This window comes from Erpetoichthys calabaricus, chromosome 9 (assembly GCF_900747795.2).
Source record: "Erpetoichthys calabaricus chromosome 9, fErpCal1.3, whole genome shotgun sequence".
In the NCBI taxonomy this organism is placed as follows: Eukaryota; Metazoa; Chordata; class Cladistia; order Polypteriformes; family Polypteridae; genus Erpetoichthys; species Erpetoichthys calabaricus.
The window spans coordinates 45,635,363-45,663,068 of record NC_041402.2 but is presented as its reverse complement, the minus strand read 5'-3'; the positions used below and the strand labels follow the sequence as shown (position 1 = coordinate 45,663,068).

Below are 27,706 nucleotides of genomic sequence, written 5' to 3'. Positions count from 1 at the left end.
ACTGGGTAGTTGACGGTCTCTAATCCCCGTCCATCCGTCTTTGGGGCGTTTTTCTCTTTTTAACATATTAAATCAGTGGTTCTCAAGCTCAGTCCTGGCGCATTGTCTGATTAGCTAATGTAGCAGTTAAGGTTTTTGTCCACCTCTCGAACCCTCAGGTACCACTCTTCAGACCAGGTGAAAATATAACAACTATTTATTTTGTTATTATAATGTGCACAAAGCACCCTCCACTCCACACTCATATAAACAATAAACAATTCTCTCTCTAACTCTCCTCCTCGCCCAGACACGTCGCCACCCTACCTCCCAGCTCAGCTCGGTGTTCTGGGCTTCCCAGAGTCCTTTTATAGCCCCTGACCCGGAAGTGGCTCCAAGCCAAACCTACAAGTCCGTTTTCCTTCCAGGTCAGGGCAAACAGTCCTTTTCTTCATCCCGGGAGCACATCGCTTCTTCCAGTCACGTGACTGAGATGCACTCCCGGGTTATAGGGCATGCCAGAGCCAACTAGCCCCCCTACAGCGACTCCTGGCGGCCCCCAAGGTATCCAGCAGGGCTGTGTCACAACACTACAAAGTCCATGAGGCCCTGCTGGAACTCGGGGCACAAATATGCTGTCCGGAGGGCTCCTCCTAGCGGCCTGGGGGTGACGACCGGAGTTCATAGCCGGTCGTCTGTCACACTAAACATTTTATTTCTGGTGTCTCTCCCTACCCCCCCAAGAAATGTAAATCAAACACTAATGTACCATGAATTTACGATTGGTATTGCTTATGGATACTGATCATCAACGACAAGTAAAGTAGACAAATGTGCAAACACTGCTTGCTAGCGGGCAGCTACTTTAGTGGTACCTCCCTTTAACTAAATAGGTAGTTGAAGTGACTTACTGATTGCATTGCATCACGGAAGCGAAAGTTAAACTTACAGCCTTAGGGTGTGAAGTGCTAAGCCTTAACCATTACTGCCACACTACGCAAAATCTGCCCTTAAATAAATAATAATAATAATAATAAATAATATTTCCCCTACCCAGGACTTGCACTTGCATTTTACGCTTCCGCAGTAATAATTAAGGTGACCACAAAATCGTTTCTCAATTCTTTGCCGAGAATGAGGTGCAGATGAAAATTAAATTAACTAAAAAAGACTTTGAGGTTTGTTTTTGTGTTGTTTCTGTAGTCGAAGGCCTACATCTCAAGGGGTTTAAAACTTACCCAAACATGCGGCGCTTCTTTCTTGGCTGGAGAAAGCGGTGTTTGTCTTTCCACTGCCGCAGAAGCGAGCACACCTTTGTGCCCGCAGCCCACGTGTATTTATAGTGATAAATCGACAGACCCACCCGCACCCAACCACCCGCACTTGACTCGTAATTCATTTTGTTAATCAAGATAATCTCGTTCCGGCAGATCTGTCAGCAGTTATTTACACCTGGCTATTATTTTGTTACCGAAGGCAATATTACCAGTGATTTTTTTTAAAATACAGTTTGTAAATAATTTTCAGAGTAAAAATCACAATGTATATTATCTAAAGTACGATATATGACAAAATTTTTCTCTCTGCAATCATTTTAACAAATTCTTAAACAAAATAATCAAGAACCTTTAAGTTTGAAGATGTTCAAAAATAGTATTGAAATTATAGATTCCTAATAAAGTTTGTAAGACTGCATTAACCAAAAATTCATAAGAAAATGGGATATATTTACTGTATTAACTGTTGTAGCAGTTGAGGCGTGGAGCCACCTCTAACACCCTCAGGTACCACTCGAGACACGAGGTAAAAGTATAACAACTATTTATTTTTCTGTTATACAGTGCACAAAGCACCCTCCACTCCACACTCATATAAATCACAATAACTCTCTGAATAAACAATCCTCCTCACCCAGACACTTCGCCACCCTACCTCCCAGCTCAGCTCAATGTCTGGGCTTTCCCATAGTCCTTTTATATCCCCAGACCTGGAAGTGGTTCCTGGCCAAACCCACAAGTCCATTTCCTTCCGGGTCAGGGTAAACAGTCCTTTTCTTCACCCCAGGAGCACGTCGTTCGTTCCGGTCACGTGATGATGACACACTCCCGGGTTATAGGGCACACAAGAGCCCACTAGCCCCCTTACAGCGACTCCCGGTGGCCCCCAAGGTATCCAACAGGGCTGTGTGTATAAACTACAAAGTCCATGAGGCCCTGCTGGAACTCGGGGCACCATCATGCTGTCCGGAGGGCTCCTCCTAGCGGCCTGGGGGTGGCGACCGGAGTCTGTAGCTGGTCGTCCATCACACTGTATTTTTAAAAAGTCACCTTTAAGAAGCAGGAAGGTATAATGCATTAAAACACTTCATCTGATAGAACATAACAAAGAAAAAAATTGGGCTACACAAAACTAAATATGCATTTGTGGTGGAAACCAGTATGGTTGCAGATTGCTAAGAATTTGTTTGGTGTATGTTTTTGCAAAAGCCACAAAGAATTCCCTATAGGCCAAAGGCGCCACATTAATGGGAACAAACAGAGCTCCTTCACTGGCAGGCTGACAGATTCTTTTGACTGTAGTGTGATGCACTGAGTGGTAAAACAAATACTGTATTTACAAAGGTTGTCTCCATGGGAAGTTCTCAGAAGGCACCAGAAATGAGCCATGGAAAACAGATGGGGGCAGTAGAACTCCTCCATGCAGATAGCTGCTAGCAACTCTATGCTATGGGTGCCGATGGGTCATTGCTGACCTGCCCAGTGAGCAGTAAGACCAAAAACTGTATTGGGAGCATAATTGTTTTAATGGGCACTTAGAATACAGGAAAGGAGTTAGAAGCCCTGAAGATTTACACTCCTGATTCTGGAGGCAACACCAGGATGATACGTAAAGGCTGCCTCCAGTCCTGCAATGAGTATCCATTGTCAATTCATAACCTCTTTTCATTTAAACTAAATTGTTTATATCAGACAACTTTTCATTTGGGGTTTCCCCAAATTGAGCACATATTAAAATGTTGACTGACTACTCATGAAAGATAAAGTATTGCAGAATACTTAACTTTTCCTTACAGAAATAAAACAGTTTTTACTCTACAAGTATTTCAGTAAGTAACTGAAATAACCTTTGTGGTTGGTCACTACAAGTTAAGCCCAAAGTGCACATCGGATGTTCATGCCTAGTTAATTAGAGACAATAACAGACTATCAGTCATAAAAATCATGTTTCTCATGTAAAGCATTTGGTCATTATAACCCAACAGTTGTTGTTTTAGTCAAAGGACAGAGCACATGGCGTGTTTGTCATTTGGCTGTGAAGAGAAACCTTAATCTGCACAGTGCATAAAGTTTTGTCTGCTTTGCACAATATTTTCATGTTGTATTGTAAAATGGGTGCCACATGTGCTACCATAAGGGTGTCAGAAACAGCAGGCAATTTGACATTCATCACAATATCAAGTTGTACTCCAAACTGGTATTAACTAAAGAATCCTTTTCATTTTTCTTGAGCAAGTTTATGTAGCATACTCAACAACTTGTAAAAAGACATATATTTAAATTGTGTAGCTTAAAACCCAATATATTATTAGTCAACAGCCAACTGGTGTACTGTCCAGAACCAGGTTTTGCCACGTGCCCTGGGATGCCAGGATTAGTTCTGGTTGCCTGGAACTCTGAATTGGATTAAATAGATTTGAAAGTGCTTTGTAACATCATTGTTATTAGTTTAAACAAATCCAGTTAATATTTTTTGAAAAGAATTTTACATCTGAATTCATTAAGATAAATGATTGTCGGCAAAGACGACAGAAGGATCTCAGTTAGCTTGTTACAGTTACTAATCATGGCCCTGGAGAGTGGAGATGGGTTGATTAGAACACTCAAGTAAGAATTTCACTGTCCTCTGTGCATTGGACAATAACAGCCCAATAAACGTATAATACAATAAAATTGTTGCTTCAGGAAAATTGCACAGCCAGTCTTCTTTTCTTTTTCCATGAATGTAGTTCTGTGGTGTAGCGGATCCACAGCTCAAGTTGACAGGGTCACTTTTTAAATAAATAATCGTTGCACTTGCGACTCGGCTTAGCAAGGGAGCGTGGTGTGTGTGGCAGATTGGTTTCCGGAGAATTTGTGATGCGGGCGAACCTTGCTTAAGTGCACAGGTGAGAAGTCGTCCACATCTGTACAGTAATTGTTTCCGGTAGCTGCTGATTGCCACAGCTGATCCACGTCCCTATGATATATAGAAGCACGAGGCGGCTAGTAGGGGGGACAAAAAGAAAAGAAAGAGACGGAGGTTGCAGGGAAGAAGGCGGCAGGAAGCAGGGAGAGGATAGCCAGTGAGACAGAGAGAGACAGAGAGAGACAGCAGATTTGATGGAGCAGAGGCAGGCAGCTGGGAGGTGAGCCCCAGCAGAGGAGTGTTTGGCCATCACTCGGTGGGGCTGAAGAAAGTGGTCGCTCCAGCTGAGCGATCACGGAGCTGGAGTGACCGGTATTGAAGACGACTGGCCGTTGAAAGGTGGCGGAAGTCGTTGAGGCTTTGGGCAGGTTTAGCCCCAATTTTGTATACTTTTATTATTATTAGTAGTATAAGCCATAGGGTTTCTGTCAAACTGATTTATGACCTTAAGCCCTGCCCCTTTTGGATTGATGCCCTTAAGCCCCACCCCTTTCCTATGATTGGTGGATTTGAATGATGCGCCCCGCCCCTCCACCTGATTGGTTCTCCTATCTGTTAAGGGCATTTTGATGGATGTCTGCCCCCTCCTTGAACCCACTCCCACCCCCACCCACCTGCATGCCCCAGGAAACTGTCAAGAGCAGACTTGATGGATGTCTGACCCCTCCTTTACCCCGACATCTCTCTCCCGAGGACAAGTCCAGGAACGTTTCTATCCACACCCTGCCATCCCGAATGGCATGTCCCCAGGCATGAAGGACCTGCCTCTGCCTCGGATCCCGGTCAGGGAGCCCCTGATGACTGGCCCCTTCCACTTCCTTACCCACTTCTTCTGAGGACAGGACCAGAACATGTTCCAGCCGGAGCGATCTACCTTATAGTCGTTCCTGCCTATACTGTTTTGGGTAAGAACCCCTGTATCTATTATTTAAAATATCTATCTAACCTTTGCTTTATCACTTGTATACGCTTTTATTCAAGCCGCCTTGCCCATCTCACAGACAGACTCTGCAGTAAAAACAGCCTTAGCAGTGAAACAGGTTTCCTGCAGAAAGTAATGTGCCGGATCTCTCTACACAGCAGAGTACACGCTCTAAAAAGCTATGAGGGGCCAAACAGGCCAAAAATCATATATTTTTGTACGTAAAGTATTGGTTTACGCATGAACATTATTGGTTTATGGATGATTACTATCGGTTTGCGTGCATACTTAATTGGTTTGCGTGCGAACAATACTGGTTTCATTCATATGAACCATATTGGTTCGTGTCCGTATATTATCGGTTTGTGCGTGAACTATATCCATTTGTATAAGCATAGCACTGGTTTGCATATGAACTATATTGAATTGAACTTTATTACTGGTTCACGTGCGTTTGCTATCGGTTTGTGAGGGAATTGCATTGGTTTGCGTGCGTATGCAATCGGTTTGCGTATCAACTATATTGGTTTGTGTTCGTATACTACTGATTTGCTTACGTATAGCACTGGTTTTTCATATGCAATATACTGGTTTCACGTGGGTAATATATCGGTTTCGCATATGAACGCTATTGGTTTTGTGTATGCACTACATTGAGTCCTTGTCAGTCTTCTACCGGTTTTATGTGTGCGTACTATGTCGGCTTTGTGAAAGTAACATGCTGGATTTATGTGTGTACTATATCGGTTTTGCGTATGAAACATACTGGTTTGCGAACGCACACTATCGGAATGTTGTGTATGAACTATATCGGTTCTGCGTGCGAACTATATTGGTTGTTCACGTGATCTTCAGTGGAAATGGGCGGGGCAAGAAACATGAACTCAGGGGCCGGTAGTGTCATGGAGCGTGTAGAGAAGCTGACTGGAGACGGATCTGGGTTTACTTTAAACAGCGGCGTATTTTTTTCCACACGATAGGTTTGGGAAAGGACTTGGTGGTAATTATTACTATTTAATAGAATCAGCCATTGAGTGTGTAATGAACACAAAGCTGAAGTTAAGTACGTATTTGGTCGTCTTTTTATTCGCTTCCAGCTACATAATCGCTTGCAACCTGCGACTGTACTTTTTCACACAGCTTTTGCAAACTAGTTACTTATTCTAAAGGCAAAATATTCTACATTTACGACTGACGCCTTTATCCAGTATAACATTTAGTTACTACTGGTTACATTTCTGATGCCCAGCGATCCCGCACCGTGCCGCCTAGACAGGTGAAGTGACATGTTCATGGTCACACAGTGTCACTATCAGGACTTGAACCGACAAATGTAGGGTTTAGAGGACAAAGCCCTAACCACAACGCCCCACTGCTTGCACATCTGCAACGTGCATATTATTTGACATGATATGATCGTGTCCATTCTTTGAAAAGCTAGATGTTCCATATTTAGGACCAGTATATGTGAGTTACATCATATTGGGCCACCTTACCTTTCACAGTTTTGTGACAAGGCATATGCTTTTTTTAAGATGCAGCCGATTTTTGCCCTGCCAGATACGAGTACCTGCGTATTTCCACTCCAATATCTGATAAATAGGATTTACAGTGCTATCATGGGCACTGTAAAGTGTTAAATCACGTTCAGCCACTTTAATTTTCACAGTTTTGTGACAAGACAGATTCCTTTGTTAAATTAAAGTTGTGTTTAACATTTTTGACCTGTGCAGAACCAAAATGTGGAATATTTATTTTTTCAAATAATTGATCAGTTTGTAATGATTCTGATTAATGTACACGCTGTAGAATATTTTGCAATGCTGTTAGAATAAGAAGCTGGTGTGCAAAAGCTGTATGAATAAGTAGCTGACTGCAAGCATATACTGGATGTAGCTAGGATTGAATAAAAAGCCAGCTGAATGTGCACCTCACGTCAGCCCCGTGAATATTTCAGAAATACGGGAAAATACTGTTAAAAATAATAACCACCAAGCCCTTTCAGAAACAAACAGTGACATGCAAAAGTATTCATTCACTTTAAAAGTCATCCTAATTTTCTGTATGACAAAAGATTTTTCCACGTTTATTTATTCATTCTTTTTAATGTGAACTCTTGTGCTGTAACAATACATTTCTAAATAAACCATTTTCTGTAGATATTTAACTGAAGAAGAAAAACTCCAAAGTTGATGTTTGCATTAAGTATTCAAGCCCAACACATTCATACTTTGTCAAGAACCCTTTTGCTGCTGTAACAGCCTTCGTTCTTTTGTAAGTAGGCCCCAGTTCTGCACATTGCTCAGGAGTGATTCTGCCCCTTTCTTCTTGGCAGGATTTCTAGAGACCCTCTATGTCGGTGAGATGGCACCTCTGAACAGCAGTTTTCAAACAGTGCCACAGATTCTCAACAGGGTTAAGCTTAGGGCTTTGACTTGGCCACTTCAAAACATTCACCTTTCTGCTTTTGAGCTATCCCAGTGTCACATTGTCCTAATGCTTAAGGTCATTATCATGTTGAAAGATGAAGCTTCTCCTGAGCTTTCATAGCAGACTGGAACAAGTTCTCTTGCAAAATTGTGCAGTATATGTGTCCATCCATTGTCCCTTCAACTCTGACAAGATTCTCAGACCCAGCACATGAAAAACATCCCCATAGCATCCCCATGAGACTGCCACCACCATATTCCACTGTAGGAATGTTGTTTCTTGAGGCCTGGGCAATGTTAGTGTTACACTTCACATACCTCTTACGTCTGTCCAAAAACTTCTATTTTGGTCTCATATGACCATAAAACCTTCTCCCACATTTTAACTGGGTCTTTCTCATGCTTTGTGGCAAACGCCATACATTGTTTTATGTGGACTTTCTTAAGGAATGGCTTCTTTCATGCTACCCCCCCCATAGAAGCCTGTTTTATGGAGAACTCTTGAAATTGTGGACCCCAGCACCTTTACTCCAGCTAAAGATCGTCGCAGACATCTGAGAGTGACAGTTGGATTTCTAGTCGCCTCTCTCACCAGTTGATGTCTCACTCTGATGTTGAGTTTTGAGGGACAGCCTGTTCTAGTCAGAGTCTGTGTACTTTGATGAACCTTCCACTTTCTGGTGATGAATGCAACAGTGCGCAATGGGACATTCAAACTCTTTTGATATTTTTATAGTCATTCCCAGTCTTGTGCATTTCAATAACTTTGTTTCTCACATCAGTAGAATGCTCCTTTGTTTTCATTTTTGCAGTGACTGTCCACCAAAGATTACGGCCCTTACAAAGGGGGCTGTTTATATCCAGAGAGACAGAAAGGACTCACAAGTAGCACCTCATCATGTTTAATTATGACTGTTAAACGACTGTCACCTTTGTAATTAATTTGTCATTGGTGTAATGATGGAGCTTCCAAAGCACAAAGGTTTAAATACCTATCCAAACATTAACTTTGGAGTTTTTCTTCTTCAGTTAAACGTCTACAGAAAATGGTTTATTTTGTCTTTGGAAATGTTTTGTCACAGCATAAGAAAAATACTGAATGAATAAATGTGTATAAATCTTTTGTCTTGCAGAAAATTATGACTTTCAAGGGGATTGAATACTTTTGTATGCCACTTAATGTTTGTGAAAGGGCTTGGTGATGATTAGCGTTTAACATCTGAAATGATCACGGGACTTAAGTTAGGTACACATGCAGGTGGCTTTTTATTCACTCCTAGCTACACATATGCTTGTAGTCAGCTACTTATTCACAAACCAGCTTCTTCTTCAATGTTAAGTGCATGGTAAAATATTATACAGCGTGTACATTAATCTGCAAACTGATACATTATTTGAAAGAATAAATATCCCAGATTTAGCTCTTGAACGGGTTGAAAATGTTACACTCGACTTTAACAAAGGAATCTGTCCTGGACAAGATTATATTATGTCAAATAATATACACATTGCAGAAGTGCAAGCATTGGGGCATTGTGGTAAGGGCTTTGCCCTCTAAATCCTACATTTCTCGGTTAAAGTCCTGATAGTGACACTGTGTGACCATGAGCATGTCACTTCACCTGAATAGGCGGCACGGTGCGGGATCGCTGGGCATAAGAAATGTAACCAGTAGTAACTAAATGTTATACTGGATAAAGGCGTCAGTCGTAAATGTAGAATATTTTGCCTTTAGAATAAGTAACTAGCTTGCAAAAGCTGTCTGAAAAAGTACAGTCCGCGGGTTGCAAGCGAGCATGTAGCTGGAAGCGAATAAAAAGACGACCAAATACGTACTTAACTTCAGCTTTGTGTTCATTACACACTCAATGGCAGATTCTATTAAATAGTAATAATTACCACCAAGTCCTTTCCCAAACCTATTGTGTGGAAAAAAATACTGCACTGTTTAAAGTAAACCCAGATCTGTCTCCTGTCAGCTTCTCTACATGCTCCATGACACTACCGGCCCCTGAGTTCCTGTTTCTTGCCCCGCCCATTTTCACTGAAGATCACGTGAACAACCAATATAGTTCGTACGCAGAACCGATATAGTTCATACACAGAGTTGCAATAGTGTTCGTTCGCAAACCAGTATGTTTCGTACGAGAAACCGACATGGCACACACATACAACCAATAGAGTTCAAGCGCAAAACCGATATGTTACCCACATGAAACCAATATAGTGCATACACAAATCCATCGTTAGACCGGTACAGAACGCAAGCCAATATAGTTCATACGCAAACCGATAACATACAACCGAAAACCAATAACAAACGTACTGGAACCACTGATATACACACGCGAATCAATATAGTTCATATGCAAACCAGTGCTATGCATATACAAACGGATATAGTTCACGCACAAACCGATAATATACGGACACGAACCAATATAGTTCATATGAATGAAACCAGTATTATACGCACGCAAACCAATTAAGTATGCACGCAAACCGATAGTAAATATTCATAAACCAATAGTGTTGATACGTAAACCAATAGATTACACACAGAAATATATGATTTATGGCCTGTTTGGCCCCTCATATGTAGTTCGAAATACAAGCTGACTGGCTCTCTCTGTCTATACATAGACTCTCGGAGCAGACACACCCCTCTGCGCACCCCCGCGAGCTGACCAGCGTCTATCGCTGGAAGCTGTAACATTTACGAACTCCAGAGCGTAGCTAGATCAGCCAGTGCCCGCCACAGGCCAGGAAACTGACAGCCCCCTGCTGTGTTCTGCGAGAGCATGCTTGTCAACAGCTGTCTGTAAGTTCTCCCCACCCTAACCCCCGGAACGGGAGTGCGCATCAAGCTCGCTCACGCGCAGCTCCTCAGTCTGGGAGAACAAGTTATGTGTGTAATTTTTAAAGTTAAGGGATTTAAAAAATCACCCACACAGTTAAATAATATACAACAGGGACCTTTTAAATCACGTTTGAGACGTATAAAAAATATCTTTCCTCTGTTGTATATTTTGTAATTATAATAAGTAATAGAATTATAATTTGTATAAAAATCGATCCAATACCTACCATTTTAAATAATCAGATGCCCCTAAGGAAACACATTGTGGAAGAAATGCAGCTTTCTAAAAGTTAGATTGCCTTCGACATGCAGTCACTCTGGGGATAGAAAAAGGAGCTTTAAAACAGTCTTTGGCAAAACCAAAACCTTTGGGAGCGATTCACAACTCAGAGGCTGGGCCCCTGGCTCAGGCCGGATCATGCCCTTTAACCTCATGGCAGATCATTCGGTGGTCAGTGTGAAAAATTGCCTTACCTTGTGGCATGCAGCTGCTAAAAGAAATCACTGCTCAAATTTCAAAAAATACTGGACTTTTCGGTGTCCGGCCAAATGCATGGATGGGAACCTGGACAACGGACATTACACGGATGTCCAGCAAAAATGATTGTCACACATTTGCTAAATAAAATCACGGCCCAAAATTAAAAAAATACCGCTCTTTTCGGTATATAAATAAGCGTTCAGACCTGGCCATTACTAAGCATGCCATTAATACTGAAAGATGACTGAATCCTTATATACTTTATCCTTCATATTAATATTTCCACGTTGATTCTCAAGTGCGTGTGTGAGCGCGCTCGTGTGTAGGCGCGTGAGCGCACTCGTGCATACGTATAATATAAGATGCAGCATTTATTTCTATCTATGTGTACGACGATTAATGTACAAATTCATAGGACTGAGGCAAACAATAGTAGTTTTTTTTTCATACTGAAACGGGTAATCCAATCAAGTAGTTTTTGTCTCGGTGTCTGAAAATTCAAACAGGGGCCTCTCCTCTGAGAATATTCAGGAGTGGCATTAAAGCGCAGGCAGATTGTGCATTAGCTCTGACATAATAAAAGTATTCTGAACTACTTACAGAAGGGCCCCGCTTGTGAAATGCGTAATCATTCGAAACGGACTCTCTCTGTACGGAGCACCCCACACTGCTCAAGAGAGAGACAGATTCCATGTGTGTTTTTTGGATTTGCTGCGGTCAGTGATGATTTTTAATTTTTTTGCTTAGCTCATTTCTATAACATAGGAGCCTTTTGACAAAGGAAAACTCTGTAAACACACTTGTGCATTTAAACGGAGATTTATAAGAAAGCAGGTTTCTACCTTAGCCTGGTTACTCTCTTTATCCCTGTTTTGTACATGCATGTAAAAGCACTCACTGTTACACTAGCGCAAAATTTTGATATTTTCTGTCTACTCAAAAACTAAAATTATTTCTATTAGCACAGGTGATAATTAGAAAACATTTTACTATTTTTAATTAAAAAGTTAAAAACAGAAAAACCCAATTATGATTTTTGTTTTGTCACGGGAGGGTTCTAGGGTGTTACTTTTCCCCTTTATACTCTTAAATATGTAGACCTTAAAATATATTCTTACCAAAATAGTTCATCACTTCCCAATTCCTGTAACTTCAGGTAATTAGACAGAGCTCCATAACAGACAAGAGAAAAGCATTATAGGTCAAATACACAGTACCATAAAACAAAAGCAAAATAAAGTGTGAACACCACACAACCTGGTATTGCTAGATGTTTCGTTTTTTTCCAAGTGACCTAGTTTTTGCATTGCTTGAGGTATCAGCTATAAGTCAAGATCTTTCTTTTATTCTTTTTTGATCAGCTTTTATACTGTTTTATAAAGGTAATCTGGGTATGATGTGGTCATCCTGTCTCCAAGACAACTTTTCCTTTTTTACATTTAAATTTCTTGTCTCTGAAAATTAATTCATAGCTCATACGCTTCTGCTCTTAGAGCCAGGAGGCTATAGTGAGGTGTGCTTGTTTAACTAGAGGCAGGATTTAAAAATTCAGGCAGGCTGTGTATTGGCTCTGGCATAGTTAAGTATTCTGAACTACTTGCAGAAGGGCCCCATCTATGAAATGCGTACTCTTTCGAATCGGAATCCCGCTGTAACCGGTTGTTTTCTGTACGGATCCACCTGTTTTTAAAAGTCTGAGGTAACAAAATACTTTAAATTTATAAACTCTTATTTGGATAGCCAGTTGGAGACAGCCTCCAAGGGTGAAAAGGATCCAGGAGCATATATCAAAGCGAATGCTTAATAGACATAAGGCAACTGTGTTTTCATTCATTCTGCTAAATGAAATGTAATTATTTTAATACAAACTAGTAGCCCCAAAGTCCAGATGATTTTAGACGTATCAAGTATATTGTTGAATCATGGGGTAAATGAATATTATAATATGTACCTGTGTATAGGAGATTATATCTTAATACACAGGGACTCTGAGATCAGGCTGTCTGTTTTTATTTATGTCTTTAGATTTCAAAAAGTTTGCTTGCGAGTGTATTCATATTTATACTCGCGATCCTGTTAAACTAGTAATGAAAGGAATGGACACACTTAATAGGGTTTTTTTTTTTAACAGTAATTTTATCACTGAGTATTTTAATGTCGCAACGCTGCTTCTTCAGCAGAGGTTTTTGAGTGCGTGTGTGTTTACAGGGTCTGTTTTATGCTACTTTACCAGGCACAGAGTACCCAATATATTAACACGATACTAGGCAGGGACTATTGAGGATCAGGAGTTCACTTTCTTTTTTCTCACCAATGCAATTTGGGGTCTTCCTCTTTGTAGATTTAGGTTGTAGGGCAGCCTTTCTCATCCTTTAAGTATTTGCGATCTGAGATTTTCATAACAGTTTTAATCGAGCCCCCTAACGTTTTTTGAAAGTACCCCACTAATACCAATTTTATCTTTTTTAATTAATGATATATCATAGATGCATATTTTATTATACCTACTTAACTTTTATCCACATTTATCTAAATCTATATTTATTTTCTAGTATCAGAATGTAGTTTAAGTTAATTTGTTTTGGGTTCAACAGATGTATTTTTCATATTTTTGATTCTTGTTTTCTTTTTTTTTCACATCTTCAAGCTCCCCTTTTTGTTACTTCACGCCCCCTAGGTGGATCCCGTCCCACAATTTGAGAACCACTGTTGTAGGGGGTTATTTGTAAAACAATCTGTGGCATTTCAAGCTAAATTAGATTTCCTTGGTTATTCAGCTGTCCATCGTTGTTCCATTTTGTTATAAATTGTATTTAGTTTCTCTTTATTTACTAAACATTTTATATGTTGAATAGAAAACAGTTATTGTGTTCAGGCTTTAAATCAGCATTTTCATCAACAGGCTATAACCACTTTGGTACTCAGGGTGCTTTGTATAATACAAGGTTTTAGAAATTCTGTTAATTCTTGGTAATAGCATTCCATTTTACATCAGTTATGAGATCCTGGAAAATAAGAATGGTTATAGTATGTTATATGAGCCTATACACTACAGGGCTGATGATTAGGCTTATTTTGGACACCTTAGGCAAATCAGGAAGGTAAATGTTTTAGTGACTAGTTACATAATATCTATTATATGTGTTAGCACAAAGATTAAAACTTTACTAAAACTGTGAGGGTTATTCTTTATTTTAGGTAGTCCAGGTTACATAGGACAGCTATCGTTGAAAACTGCTTTTCCCCTCTGTTTGTGAAAAAGCACCCTTTGTTTTAGCAGCATTCAGGGTGAAGGGGATGTAAGTTTGATCTGTGATTCCAAGAGTCAACAAGTGTCTGCAGTCTTCTTGAATACAAGTCAAAGGACCAGGGTTTGTGCTGGGATCATAGTCAGGGGCAGAGTTAAGCTAGACATTATTATTCCAAAATGAAACATTGACTCACCCATATCAAGCAAGTATCACAAATATAAGACAGTAAAAAACTAAATTTACAAACACCAAGTCGCAGAGGAAATTAAAAAACATATTAAGAACAGATGAACAAGGGATCACCCCAGGCTCACAGCACACTGCAACTGAACCTACATGTTTTGCAATATATTATTAGCTAAACTGTCATCCATTTAGCCAGTTCCTCGGGGTTGCATAGAGTTTGGGAAAACATTATTTAACATCTGATAGTATTATGCTAATTAACATTAGCCGGCTATTGTTAGGACCTTATCCGGCACTAAAAGTTGGGTTTGTGTTCCTCCAGATTCAGGAAGAATATGAAAAAGTGGAGTTATTACAATTTGAAAAACTGCCATAAGGTATAAAAAACATTGACAGGGGACAAAACCAGAATGAAAAGAAACCTTTTTGAAATAAATAATAAGCTTTTTTGATGTGTGCAGTCTGGAATAGTCAGAGTTAATTTTTTCAATAAAGCATGCCAAAAGGCAAATTAAAAATATTACAACTGAATAAAACACAGAAGTAACATTTAATGATATCAATTAGTGTTAAGTATTATCAAGCACTGGGTTCTATTTATAAGGTTTATTTATTTAATTTAGTTATAAACAAAATGATTGGCTGCATTTTGCTTTGAAATTAACAATAGTTTGATACAGCTTTAAGAATTAGAATGCAAGACGAACCTATACACTTAATAACAAATGCTGCTGTTTCAATAGGGATATCTTGCACCTCTGTTTTATTTTAACCTTTTGACCAGAAACCCTTAGACCAGGAAATACACCACATATATTGAAAATGAACCATGCCAACATGCTAACTAAATAGATATAAGATATTTTAGAATATGGACCTGGGCGCTGCCCAGATGATTCTGACAAACTAAGGGGCCTCCACTTAATTGTCATACTTCCTGCGGGTACTATGGATCTTGTAATGGAGAGTGCAAAAGATTCTATAATATTTATTCTTTAAATGGCAATATGGTGAAGATATAGCGCCTGTGTCCACAGGGTTAACCAATCATAGTACATGATGTTCAAAATTCCTATGGTTTTTCAGAAGACATAGGACAAGGGCGGCATATGTTCTGTATTCTCTTTTCTGTATTAACTATTCACAATGACCAGACTCCCGAGACCTTAGGCTTTTTTATGCAGAAGTACAATTCACAGACCTGAATAAGAAACAACCCTCAAACTGCTCTTGACACAAAGGAGGGCCAATCAGGCGGGTGGGGGCGGGAGTCTCTTTTCTAAGAGTCTTTGCCCCCCAAGCTGCCAGGATTTGCCGGGCTATAAAAAACTTTTTTTTTTTCATATAAACCTCCATCCTCGACAGTGAAAGAAATTAGGGTTAGGGTTTAAAAATCAAATGGTACTTTATTGGTAATTTTCAAAAACAATATTAAAATTCAGAGAGGTTTTACCAACTACAGTAATCCCTCCTCCATCGCGGGGGTTGCGTTCCAGACCCCCCTGCGAAAGGTGAAAATCTGCGAAGTAGAAACCATATGTTTATATGGTTATTTTTATATTGTCATGCTTGGGTCACAGATTTGCACAGAAACACAGGAGGTTGTAGAGAGACAGGAATGTTATTCAAACACTGCAAACAAACATTTGTCTCTTTTTCAAAAGTTTAAAATGTGCTCCATGACAAGACAGAGATGACAGTTTAATATCACAATTAAAAGAATGCAAACATATCTTCCTCTTCAAAGGAGTGCGCGTCAGAGAGACACAGAGAGAGAAAAAAGCAAACAGTCAAAAATCAATAGGGCTGTTTGGCTTTTAAGTATGCGAAGCACCGCTGGACAAAGTAGCTGCGAGGAAGGGATCAAGCATTTTTCAGCATTTTTTAGAGGAGCGTCCGTATCCTCTAGGCCAGTATGCGAACAGCCCCTCTGCTCACACCCCCTCCGTCAGAGTGAGAGAGAGAGAGAGGAAAGCAAACAATCAAAAATCAATACGTGCTGTTTGATCTTTTAAGTATGCGAAGTACCACGCGGGAAGCATATCGCTTGCAAAGTAGCCACATGTAAGCCCAGCAAAGAAGGGAGCACTGTGAAGGTAATCTTTCAGCGTTTTTTGAGAAGTGGCCGTGTCCTCTAGGGGTGTGAACAGCACCCGTGCTCACAATATATTTGAGGAGTTTTATTTAATACATAATACGCGCTGTGGTTGGGTAGCTTCTCAGCCATCTGCCAATAGCGTCCCTTGTATGAAATCAACTGGGCAAACCAAATGAGGAAGCATGTACCAGAAATTAAAAGACCCATTGTCCACAGAAATCCGCGAAGCAGCAAAAAATCTGCGATATATATTTAAATATGCTTACATATAAAATCCGCGATAGAGTGAAGCCGCGAAAGTCAAAGTGTGATATAGCGAGGGATTACTGTACTTCAAAACATAATATTGCAACTGAACAGCCTGATTAAAAGCCAACAAAAGCATGTGATATCACCAGTACATTCAATTCAGACACTTCATCTGATTTTTCTAGGTCTTAGACCCCATAAAACCCTAAAGGTCGATCAGAACTATCTGCTATAGAAAAATGGTGTTTAGAGAAAGCCTCAGCTATTTCAAGTATTTTTGAGTAAGAGTCATCGTCCGTGTTATGAAAGTCTTGTACAATAGCCTCCTTAATAGAATGTTCATTTTTCCGTTCATCGACAGCATTTTGTACAAAGGCGTGAATCTTGTGAAAAGGCAGAAAGATGCTGAAGCTGCACAGAGTCTTTATGACCAGGATCCTGAGCCACGGTTTGTGGAAAACAGACAGCAGCTGCTGCTGAGCCGGTCAGTCTCAAACAGACACGTAGGTCGTGTCTGGCTGGGTTGGTCTATTCAACATCCCTGACAGGTACTTTTAGGTACCAATCCACTATTATATCTGGCAGAGCCGCCATCCAACTCTTGCCCAGCTTCAGAGCCTTTCGAAATGTTTCACCCAGGGTCTATCAGTTTTTTCAAGGGCCATGCCTGCATAATCCGCATCCTTGGGTGATATTTTCCAAGCGGCCAGAGCCTCTACCAGGTCGTCCATGGCCTCTTCTTGTTGCCTGGCCTAAATGGCTATCTCCTCAGCCCCTGCTAGGCTGCCCAGAACATCATTAGCAGGTACAAAAATGTCAGGTACTGCGCGGTTCTCCAGGAAAGTATCCGACCCAGACATATCACCAGGGGCAGGTAACGGAGGCTCAGGCTCATAGATCTGGTCAGTTGAAGGCATAAGAAGGTCCAGCCAAGAAGGCTGGTCTGGAGGCTAGCTGTTAGGCTCAAAGTCCTCGGAGTAGGGCACGTTAGCCTCAGGTCAAAACAGGCAATCATAGGGGGCTGTCTGTCCCGTAGACCATCATGCCTGATCAGGAGCATAGCCGGAGAGGTGCTGATTGTTAACCATTCAAAACACATTGTTGAAAAAGTTTTTTATAGCCCGGCAAATCCTGGCCGCTTGGGGAGCAAAGACTCTTAGAAAAGAGACTCCCACCCCCACCCGCCTGATTGGCCCTCCTTTGTGTCAAGAGCAGTTTGAGGGTTGTCTCTTATTCAGGTCTGTGAATTGTACTTCTGCATAAAAAAGCCTAAGGTCTCGGGAGTCTGGTCATTGTGAATAGTTAATACAGAAAAGAGAATACAGAACATATGCCGCCCTTGTCCTATGTCTTCTGAAAAACCATAGGAATTTTAAACAACATGTACTATGATTGGTTAACCCTGTGGACACAGGCGCTATATCTTCACCATATTGCCATTTAAAGAATAAATATTATAGAATCTTTTGCACTCTCCATTACAAGATCCATAGTACTCGCAGGAAGTATGACAATTAAGTGGAGGCCCCTTAGTTTGTCAGAATCATCTGGGCAGCGCCCAGGTCCATATTCTAAAATATCTTATATCTATTTAGTTAGCATGTTGGAACGGTTCATTTTCAATACATGTGGTGTATTTCCTGGTCCAAGGGTTTTTGGTCAAAAGGTTAAAATAAAACAGAGGTGCAAGATATCCCTATTGAAACAGCAGCATTTGTTATTAAGTGTATAGGTTCGTCTTGCATTCTAATTCTTAAAGCTGTGTCAAACTATTGTTAATTTCAAAGCAAAATGCAGCCAATCATTTTGTTTATAACTAAATTAAATAAATAAACCTTATAAATAGAAACTAGTGCTTGATAATACTTAACACTAATTGATATCATTTAGGTCCTAACAATAGTAGGCTAATGTTAATTAGCATAATACTATCAGATGTTAAATAATGTTTTCCCAAACTCTATGCAACCCCGAGGAACTGGCTAAATGGATGATAGTTTAGCTAATAATATACTGCAAAACATGTAGGTTCAGTTGCAGTGTGCTGTGAGCCTGGGGTGATCCCTTGTTCATCTGTTCTTAATATGTTTTTTAATTTCCTCTGCGACTTGGTGTTTGTAAATTTAGTTTTTTACTGTCTTATATTTGTGATACGTGCTTGATATGGGTGAGTCAATGTTTCATTTTGGAATAATAATGTCTAGCTTAACTCTGCCCCTGACTATGATCCCAGCACAAACCCTGGTCCTTTGACTTGTATTCAAGAAGACTGCAGACACTTGTTGACTCTTGGAATCACAGATCTAACTTACATCCCCTTCACCCTAAATGCTGCTAAAACAAAGGGTGCTTTTTCACAAACAGAGGGGAAAAGCAGTTTTCAACGATAGCTGGATGAGAAAGGCTGCCCTACAACCTAAATCTACAAAGAGGAAGACCCCAATTGCCTTGGTGAGAAAAAAGAAAGTGAACTCCTGATCCTCAATAGTCCCTGCCTAGTATCATTTTAATATATTGGATACTCTGTGCCTGGCATCCATCCATCCATCCATTGTCTCCCGCTTATCCGAGGTCGGGTCGCGGGGGCAGCAGCTTGAGCAGAGATGCCCAGACTTCCCTCTCCCCGGCCACTTCTTCTAGCTCTTCCGGGAGAATCCCAAGGCGTTCCCAGGCCAGTCGAGAGACATAGTCCCTCCAGCGTGTCCTGGGTCTTCCCCGGGGCCTCCTCCCGGTTAGACGTGCCCGGAACACCTCACCAGGGAGGCGTCCAGGAGGCATCCTGATCAGATGCCTGAGCCACCTCATCTGACTCCTCTCGATGCGGAGGAGCATCGGCTCTACTCTGAGCCCCTCCCGGATGACTGAGCTTCTCACCCTATCTTTAAGGGAAAGCCCAGACACCCTGCGGAGGAAACTCATTTCAGCCGCTTGTATTCGCGATCTCGTTCTTTCGGTCACTACCCATAGCTCATGACCATAGGTGAGGGTAGGAACATAGATCGACTGGTAAATTGAGAGCTTCGCCTTGCTGCTCAGCTCCATTTTCACCATGACAGACCGATGCAGAGCCCGCATTACTGCGGATGCCGCACCGATCCGCCTGTCGATCTCACGCTCCATTCTTCCCTCACTCGTGAACAAGACCCCGAGATACTTTATCTCCTCCACTTGGGGCAGGATCTCGCTACCAACCCTGAGAGGGCACTCCACCCTTTTCCGGCTGAGGACCATGGTCTCGGATTTGGAGGTGCTGATTCTCATCCCAGCCGCTTCACACACGTCTGCGAACCGATCCAGAGAGAGCTGAAGATCACGGCCTGATGAAGCAAACAGGACAACATCATCTGCAAAAAGCAGTGACCCAATCCTGAGCCCACCAAACCGGACCCCCTCAACGCCCTGGCTGCGCCTAGAAATTCTGTCCATAAAAGTTATGAACAGAATCGGTGACAAAGGGCAGCCCTGGCGGAGTCCAACTCTCACTGGAAACGGGTTCGACTTACTGCCGGCAATGCGGACCAAGCTCTGGCACCGATCGTACAGGGACCGAACAGCCCTTATCAGGGGGGCCGGTACCCCATACTCTCGGAGTACCCCCCACAGGATTCCCCGAGGGACACGGTCGAATGCCTTTTCCAAGTCCACAAAACACATGTAGACTGGTTGGGCAAACTCCCATGCACCCTCCAGGACCCTGCTAAGGGTATAGAGCTGGTCCACTGTTCCGTGACCAGGACGAAAACCACACTGTTCCTCCTGAATCCGAGGCTCGACTATCCGACGGACCCTCCTCTCCAGGACCCCTGAATAGACTTTTCCAGGGAGGCTGAGGAGTGTGATCCCTCTGTAGTTAGAACACACCCTCCGATCCCCCTTCTTAAAGAGGGGGACTACCACCCCGGTCTGCCAATCCAGAGGCACTGTCCCTGATGTCCATGCGATGTTGCAGAGGCGTGTCAGCCAAGACAGTCCTACAACATCCAGAGCCTTGAGGAACTCCGGGCGTATCTCATCCACCCCCGGGGCCCTGCCACCAAGGAGTTTTTTGACCACCTCGGTGACCTCAGTCCCAGAGATGGGGGAGCCCACCTCTGAGTCCCCAGGCTCTGCTTCCTCATTGGAAGGCATGTTAATGGGATTGAGGAGGTCTTCGAAGTACTCCCCCCACCGACCCACAACGTCCCGAGTCGAGGTCAGCAGCGCACCATCCCCACCATATACAGTGTTGACACTGCACTGCTTCCCCATCCTGAGACGCCGGATGGTGGACCAGAATCTCCTCGAAGCCGCCCGAAAGTCGTTCTCCATGGCCTCCCCAAACTCCTCCCACGCCCGAGTTTTTGCCTCAGCAACCACCAAAGCCTGCCGGTACCTATCAGCTGCCTCCAGGGTCCCACAGGACAAAAGGGTCCTGTAGGACTCCTTCTTCAGCTTGACGGCATCCTTCACCGCCGGTGTCCACCAACGGGTTCGGGGATTGCCGCCATGACAGGCACCGACCACCTTACGGCCACAGCTCCGGTCAGCCGCCTCAACAATAGAGGCACGGAACATGGCCCATTCGGACTCAATGTCCCCCACCTCCCTCGGGATGTGGTCGAAGTTCTGCCGGAGGTGGGAGTTGAAGCTACTTCTGACAGGGGACTCTGCCAGACATTCCCAGCAGACCCTCACAACACGTTTGGGCCTACCACGCCTGACCGGCATCCTCCCCCACCATCGAAGCCAACTCACCACCAGGTGGTGATCAGTTGACAGCTCCGCCCCTCTCTTCACCCGAGTGTCCAAGACATGTGGCCGCAAATCCGACGACACGACCACAAAGTCGATCATCGAACTGAGGCCTAGGGTGTCCTGGTGCCAAGTGCACATATGAACACCCCTATGCTTGAACATGGTGTTCGTTATGGACAATTCGTGACGAGCACAGAAGTCCAATAACAAAACACCGCTCGGCCTGGCAAAGTAGCATAAAACAGACCCTGTAAACACACACGCACTCAAAAACCTCTGCTGAAGAAGCAGCTTTGCGCCGTTAAAATACTCAGTGATAAAATTACCGTTAAAAAGAAAAAACCCTATTAAGTGTGTCCATTCCTTTCATTACTAGTTTAACAGGATTGCGAGTATAAATATGAATACACTCGCAAGCAAACTTTTTGAAATCTAAAGACTTAAATAAAAACAGACAGCCTGATCTCAGAGTCCCTGTGTATTAAGATATAATCTCCTATACACAGGTACATATTATAATATTCATTTACCCCATGATTCAACAATATACTTGATACGTCTAAAATCATCTGGACTTTGGGGCTACTAGTTTGTATTAAAATAATTACATTTCATTTAGCGGAATGAATGAAAACACAGTTGCCTTATGTCTATTAAGCATTCGCTTCGATATATGCTCTTGGATCCTTTTCACCCTTGGAGGCTGTCTCCAACTGGCTATCCAAATAAGAGTTTATAAATTAAAAATATTTTGTTACCTCAGACTTTTATAAACAGGTGGATCCGTACAGAAAACAACCGGTTACAGCGGGATTCCGATTCGAAAGAGTACGCATTTCACAGATGGGGCCCTTCTGCAAGTAGTTCAGAATATTGACCTCTTAACTATGCCAGAGCCAATACACAGCCTGCATGCACTTTTAAACCCTGCCTCTAGTTAAACAAGCACACCTCACTATAGCCTCCTGGCTCTAAGAACAGAAGTGTATGAGCTATGAATTAATTTTCAGAGACAAGAAATTTAAATGTAATAAAGGAAAAGTTGTCTTGGAGACAGGATGACCACATCATACCCAGATTACCTTTATAAAACAGTATAAAAGCTGATCAAAAAAGAATAAAAGAAAGATCTTGACTTATAGCTGATACCTCAAGCAATGCAAAAATAGGTCACTTGGAAAAAACGAAACATCAAGCAATACCAGGTTGTGTGGTGTTCACACTTTATTTTGCTTTTGTTTTATGGTACTGTGTATTTGACCTATAATGCTTTTCTCTTGCCTGTTATGGAGCTCTGTCTAATTACCTGAAGTTAAAGGAATTGGGAAATGATGAACTATTTTGGTAAGAATATACTTTAAGGTCTACATATGTAAGAGTATAAAGGGGAAAAGTGACACCCTAGGACCCTCCCATGACAAAGCAAAAATCATAATTGGGTTTTTCTGTTTTTAACTTTTTAATTAAAAATAGTAAAATGTTTTCTAATTATCACCTGTGCTAATAGAAATAATTTTAGTTTTTGAGTAGACAGAAAATATCAAAATTTTGTTCTAGTGTAACAGTGAGTGCTTTTACATGCATGTACAAAACAGAGATAAAGAGAGTAACCAGGCTAAGGTAGAAACCTGCTTTCTTATAAATCTCCGTTTAAATGCACAAGTGTGTTTACAGAGTTTTCCTTTGTCAAAAGGCTCCTATGTTATAGAAATGAGCTAAGCAAAAAAATTAAAAATCATCACTGACCGCAGCAAATCCAAAAAACACACATGGAATCTGTCTCTCTCTTGAGCAGTGTGGGGTGCTCCGTACAGAGAGAGTCCGTTTCGAATGATTACGCATTTCACAAGCGGGGCCCTTCTGTAAGTAGTTCAGAATACTTTTATTATGTCAGAGCTAATGCACAATCTGCCTGCGCTTTAATGCCACTCCTGAATATTCTCAGAGGAGAGGCCCCTGTTTGAATTTTCAGACGCCGAGACAAAAACTACTTGATTGGATTACCCGTTTCGGTATGAAAAAAAACTACTATTGTTTGCTTCAGTCCTATGAATTTGTACATTAATCGTCGTACACGTAGATAGAAATAAATGCTGCATCTTATATTATACGCATGCACGAGTGGGCTCACTCGCCTACACATGAGCGCGCTCACGCACGCACTTGAGAATCAACGTGGAAATATTAATATTAAGGATAAAATATATAAGGATTCAGCCATCCGTTTTTAAAAACATACTTGTTTGGCGCATATAATGATCAAAAATATACCATACCATTCCAGACGAGATTCAGAGTCATCTTTCAGTATTAATGGCATGCTGAGTAATGGCCAGGTCTGAATGCTTATTTATATACCGAAAAGAGCGGTATTTTTTGAATTTTGGGCCGTGATTTCATTTAGCAAATGTGTGACAATCATTTTTACTGGACATCCGTGTAATGTCCGTTGTCCGGGTTCCCATCCATGCATTTGGCCTGACACCGAAAAGTCCAGTATTTTTTGAAATTTGAGCAGTGATTTCTTTTAGCAGCTGCATGCCACAAGGTAAGGCAATTTTTCACACTGACCACCGAATGATCTGCCATGAGGTTAAAGGGCATGATCCGGCCTGAGCCAGGGGCCCAGCCTCTGAGCTGTGAATCGCTCCCAAAGGTTTTGGTTTTGCCAAAGACTGTTTTAAAGCTCCTTTTTCTATCCCCAGAGTGACTGCATGTTGAAGGCAATCTAACTTTTAGAAAGCTGCATTTCTTCCACAATGTGTTTCCTTAGGGGCATCTGATTATTTAAAATGGTAGGTATTGGATCGATTTTTATACAAATTATAATTCTATTAATTATTATAATTACAAAATATACAACAGAGGAAAGATATTTTTTATACGTCTCAAACGTGATTTAAAAGGTCCCTGTTGTATATTATTTAACTGTGTGGTTGATTTTTTTAAATCCCTTAACTTTAAAAATTACACACATAACTTGTTCTCCCAGACTGAGGAGCTGCGCGTGAGCGAGCTTGATGCGCACTCCCGTTCCGGGGGTTAGGGTGGGGAGAACTTACAGACAGCTGTTGACAAGCATGCTCTCGCAGAACACAGCAGGGGGCTGTCAGTTTCCTGGTCTGTGGCGGGCACTGGCTGATCTAGCTGTGTTCCGGGGTTCGTAAAGGTTGCAGCTTCCAGCTATAGACACTGGTTAGCTCGCGGAGGCGCACAGAGGGGTGTGTCTGCTCCGAGAGTCTCTGTGTAGACAGCAAGAGCCGGTCAGCTTGTATTTCGAACTACACGCCCTTGCCTGCGTGTACGCTTAGAGCTTCGCTCTCATGGCTCTGCTGTGTAGAGAGAGTGAGAGCCTGGGGATGCTACAAGCAGGGAGCAGCGCAGAGATTGTCAGCTTTTTAGAGCGTGTACTCTGCTGTGTAGAGAGATCCGGCACATTGCTTTCTGCGGGAAACCTGTTTCACTGCTAAGGCTGTTTTTACTGCAGAGTCTGTCTGTGAGATGGGGAAGGCGGCTTGAATAAAGGCGTATACAAGTGATAAAGCAAAGGTTAGATAGATATTTTAAATAATAGATATTTTAAATAATAGATACAGGGGTTCTTACCCAAAACAGCATAGGCAGGAACGACTATAAGGTAGATCGCTCCGGCTGGAACATGTTCTGGTCCTGTCCTCAGAAGAAGTGGGTAAGGAAGTGGAAGGGTCCAGTCATCAGGGGCTGCCTGACCGGGATCCGAGGCAGAGGCAGGTCCTTCATGCCAGGGGACATGCCGTTCGTGATGGCAGGGTGTGGATAGAAACGTGCCTGGACTTGTCCTTGGGAGAGAGATGCCGGGGTAAATGAGGGGTCAGACATCCATCAAGTCTGCTCTTGACAGTTTTCTGGGGCATGCAGGTGGGTGGGGGTGGGAGTGGGTTTAAGGAGGGGGCAGACATCCATCAAAATGCCCTTGACAGAAAGGAGAACCAATCAGGTGGAGGGGCAGGGCGCATCATTCAAATCCACCAATCAGAGGAAAGGGGCAGGGCTTAAGGTTGCCAGTCCAAAAGGGGCAGGGCTTAAAGTCATAAATCATTTTGACAGAAACCCCATGGCTTATACTATTATTATTATTATTATCTAAATGTAATTTTTTTATTATTTTTTTACATGTACTGTAACTGCTTCTTTGACATGTTGTAAAGCACTTTGAGCTACATCCATTGTATCACAATGTTTTATAGAAATAAATGTTGTTGTTGTTATAGCTCTTAACCAGGACAGTAGATCCATGAACCAGCAGCCCTACACACTGTACTCCCCAAAACGATGTATGCATTACTAAATGTTGGTGTACTCTTAACTAGTGTCATTTTGATTTGTTTGATGTACCACAACATGAGGTATTGTAAAAGTTGTCACACGCAGTCACCTATTCACATTACTTGCAGATTCAGATAAAAACACTTTTTTACTATTCTTTTATTTAAGTCAACATCAGATACACTTCAGCGTTTAAAGGGTGTGGTGCCTTGATAGAAATGACCAATTGACTCCACAGTGGCCATGATTGAGAAGTCTGTTTGGATTTGCTGGCTGAAGGACCCCAGGCAATTTCAAATTTTTTTTTTTCCTTTACTGTTCTTATTGTTCTCTTTAGGTCTTTAATTGTACTTCACTCTGGTCATCAAAGATAACGACCAAGATAGTAAACAGAAAGATAAATAAAAATGTTTGGCAGATGAAATACTGCCTGAAAGGGATAGGAGGAATTGGCACACAGTCAAAAGATCTGATGCAAAGGCAATGTTGCAGCAAAGCAGCATTATGTTGGGGATAAAAAACTAGAAACAACACTTAACAGTAACATAAATTAACTGGTGTTTAGCTTTGTTGTTTTCTTTTTTCTAGTGTTTTGTGGAGACTTGAGAAGGTTACTAAACTGTAGTTCACGCTAATTGCTAATCCTTTGGTGTATAAACCACAAAAGTGCTAGTTCATTGCACACATTAGAGATATTGGGTAATGTTAATATGAAGTTTTAAAAGAGCTGCTCTTTACACTGATTTGTTGATCTCTTTTGACAAGGCTGTCAGTAGTATTAGGGTGTTGTACCGTGTTAGCCATTTTGAGTGTAGAGAAAAGCCAAGCAAAATGACACCTTTTATTGGCTAACTAAAATGATTACAATATGCAAGCTTTCGAGGCAACTCAGGCCCCTTCTTCAGGCAAGATGTAATATAGAAACTGGAGTTCCCTGTGTTTATATACACACACTAGAACAAGAAACAACATTGGTAAATCTTTAAATGAAAAATCTTAAATGTAAAAAATTAATAGATTCATTCAGGCTAAGATTAATTTAACGAGAGAGAAGAACAATATATGGTCAAGATCTTTGGATAAAATAACTGTCCAACAAAGTCCTTTGAAGTTTGTGATGAGTTTTTCAAAACAATATGGGTCTGTAGACAGGTTGTCTGTGTCAGTCTGAGAAATGCAAACAATCCTCATACCTGGTCATAAAACTCTTGTCTCTATTCAAGCCATGTTGTAATGTATTAAATTTTAACATGAGTATAACTTCCCATTCTTTTCTCTCTTGCTGTGTTTTGAAGTTGCCCATAAGCACAGTGACTTTAAAGTCCCTCTCACAGTGTCCATGGCTGTTGAAGTGGGTCGCTACAGCAACATCTGTGTTGCCATGTTTAATGTGGAACCTGTGTAAATTCATTCTCTGGCGGAGTGTTTGTCCAGTTTCTCCCACATAGAGTGCAGTGTCAGGACATTTCATGCAGAGAATTAGGTAGACCACATTAGATGATCTGCAGGAAAATGATCCCTTTATGTGATGTTCAAGTCGGCAGTGTGGTATAACTATACGGTCTGTATTGTAAATGTGGGCACACGTTTTACATCTTTTCTGTAGGCAGGGGGATGTGCCATTTTCTGTCGGTTCATTTAGGGAGCTTCGGACAATTAGTTGCTGAAGGTTTGGTGGTTGTCTGTATGCCAGGAGGTGAGGTTCAGGAAATACATTTTTCAGTGTTTGGTCGTTGTTTAGCATTGGCTGAAGTTCTTATATAATTTTTTGAAGTATTTCAAGATGTGCGTTGTAGGTGACAACAAGGGGGATGCGGTTCTTGTTGTCTTTGTTTTTATATTCCAGAAGGTTGTCTCTGGGTATGGCGGTAGCTCTTCTTATTTGAGTGTCTGTCGTTTTGGGGGTATAACCTTGTCTGATGAAATCTTGTCTGAGCTCCTCTATGTGGGAGAAACTGGACAAACACTCTGCCAGAGAATGAATTTACACAGGTTCCACATTAAACATGGCAACACAGATGTTCCTG

The 27,706-nt window shown here is 41.7% G+C and overlaps 2 protein-coding genes across 2 annotated transcripts in view; both read right to left on the bottom strand.

Annotated features, from left to right (window-relative positions):
- The window catches only part of LOC114657567 (uncharacterized), a 278,049-nt gene extending 276,711 nt beyond the window's left edge, over positions 1–1,338 (bottom strand). Inside the window, exon 1 of the mRNA XM_051931656.1 lies at positions 1,218–1,338. The gene's annotated coding sequence lies outside the window, so the exon portion shown is untranslated. The remainder of the gene's footprint in view (positions 1–1,217) is intronic.
- LOC127529112 (uncharacterized) overlaps positions 1–27,706 on the bottom strand; it is a 740,943-nt gene that overhangs the window by 374,211 nt on the left and 339,026 nt on the right. The window lies entirely within an intron of this gene.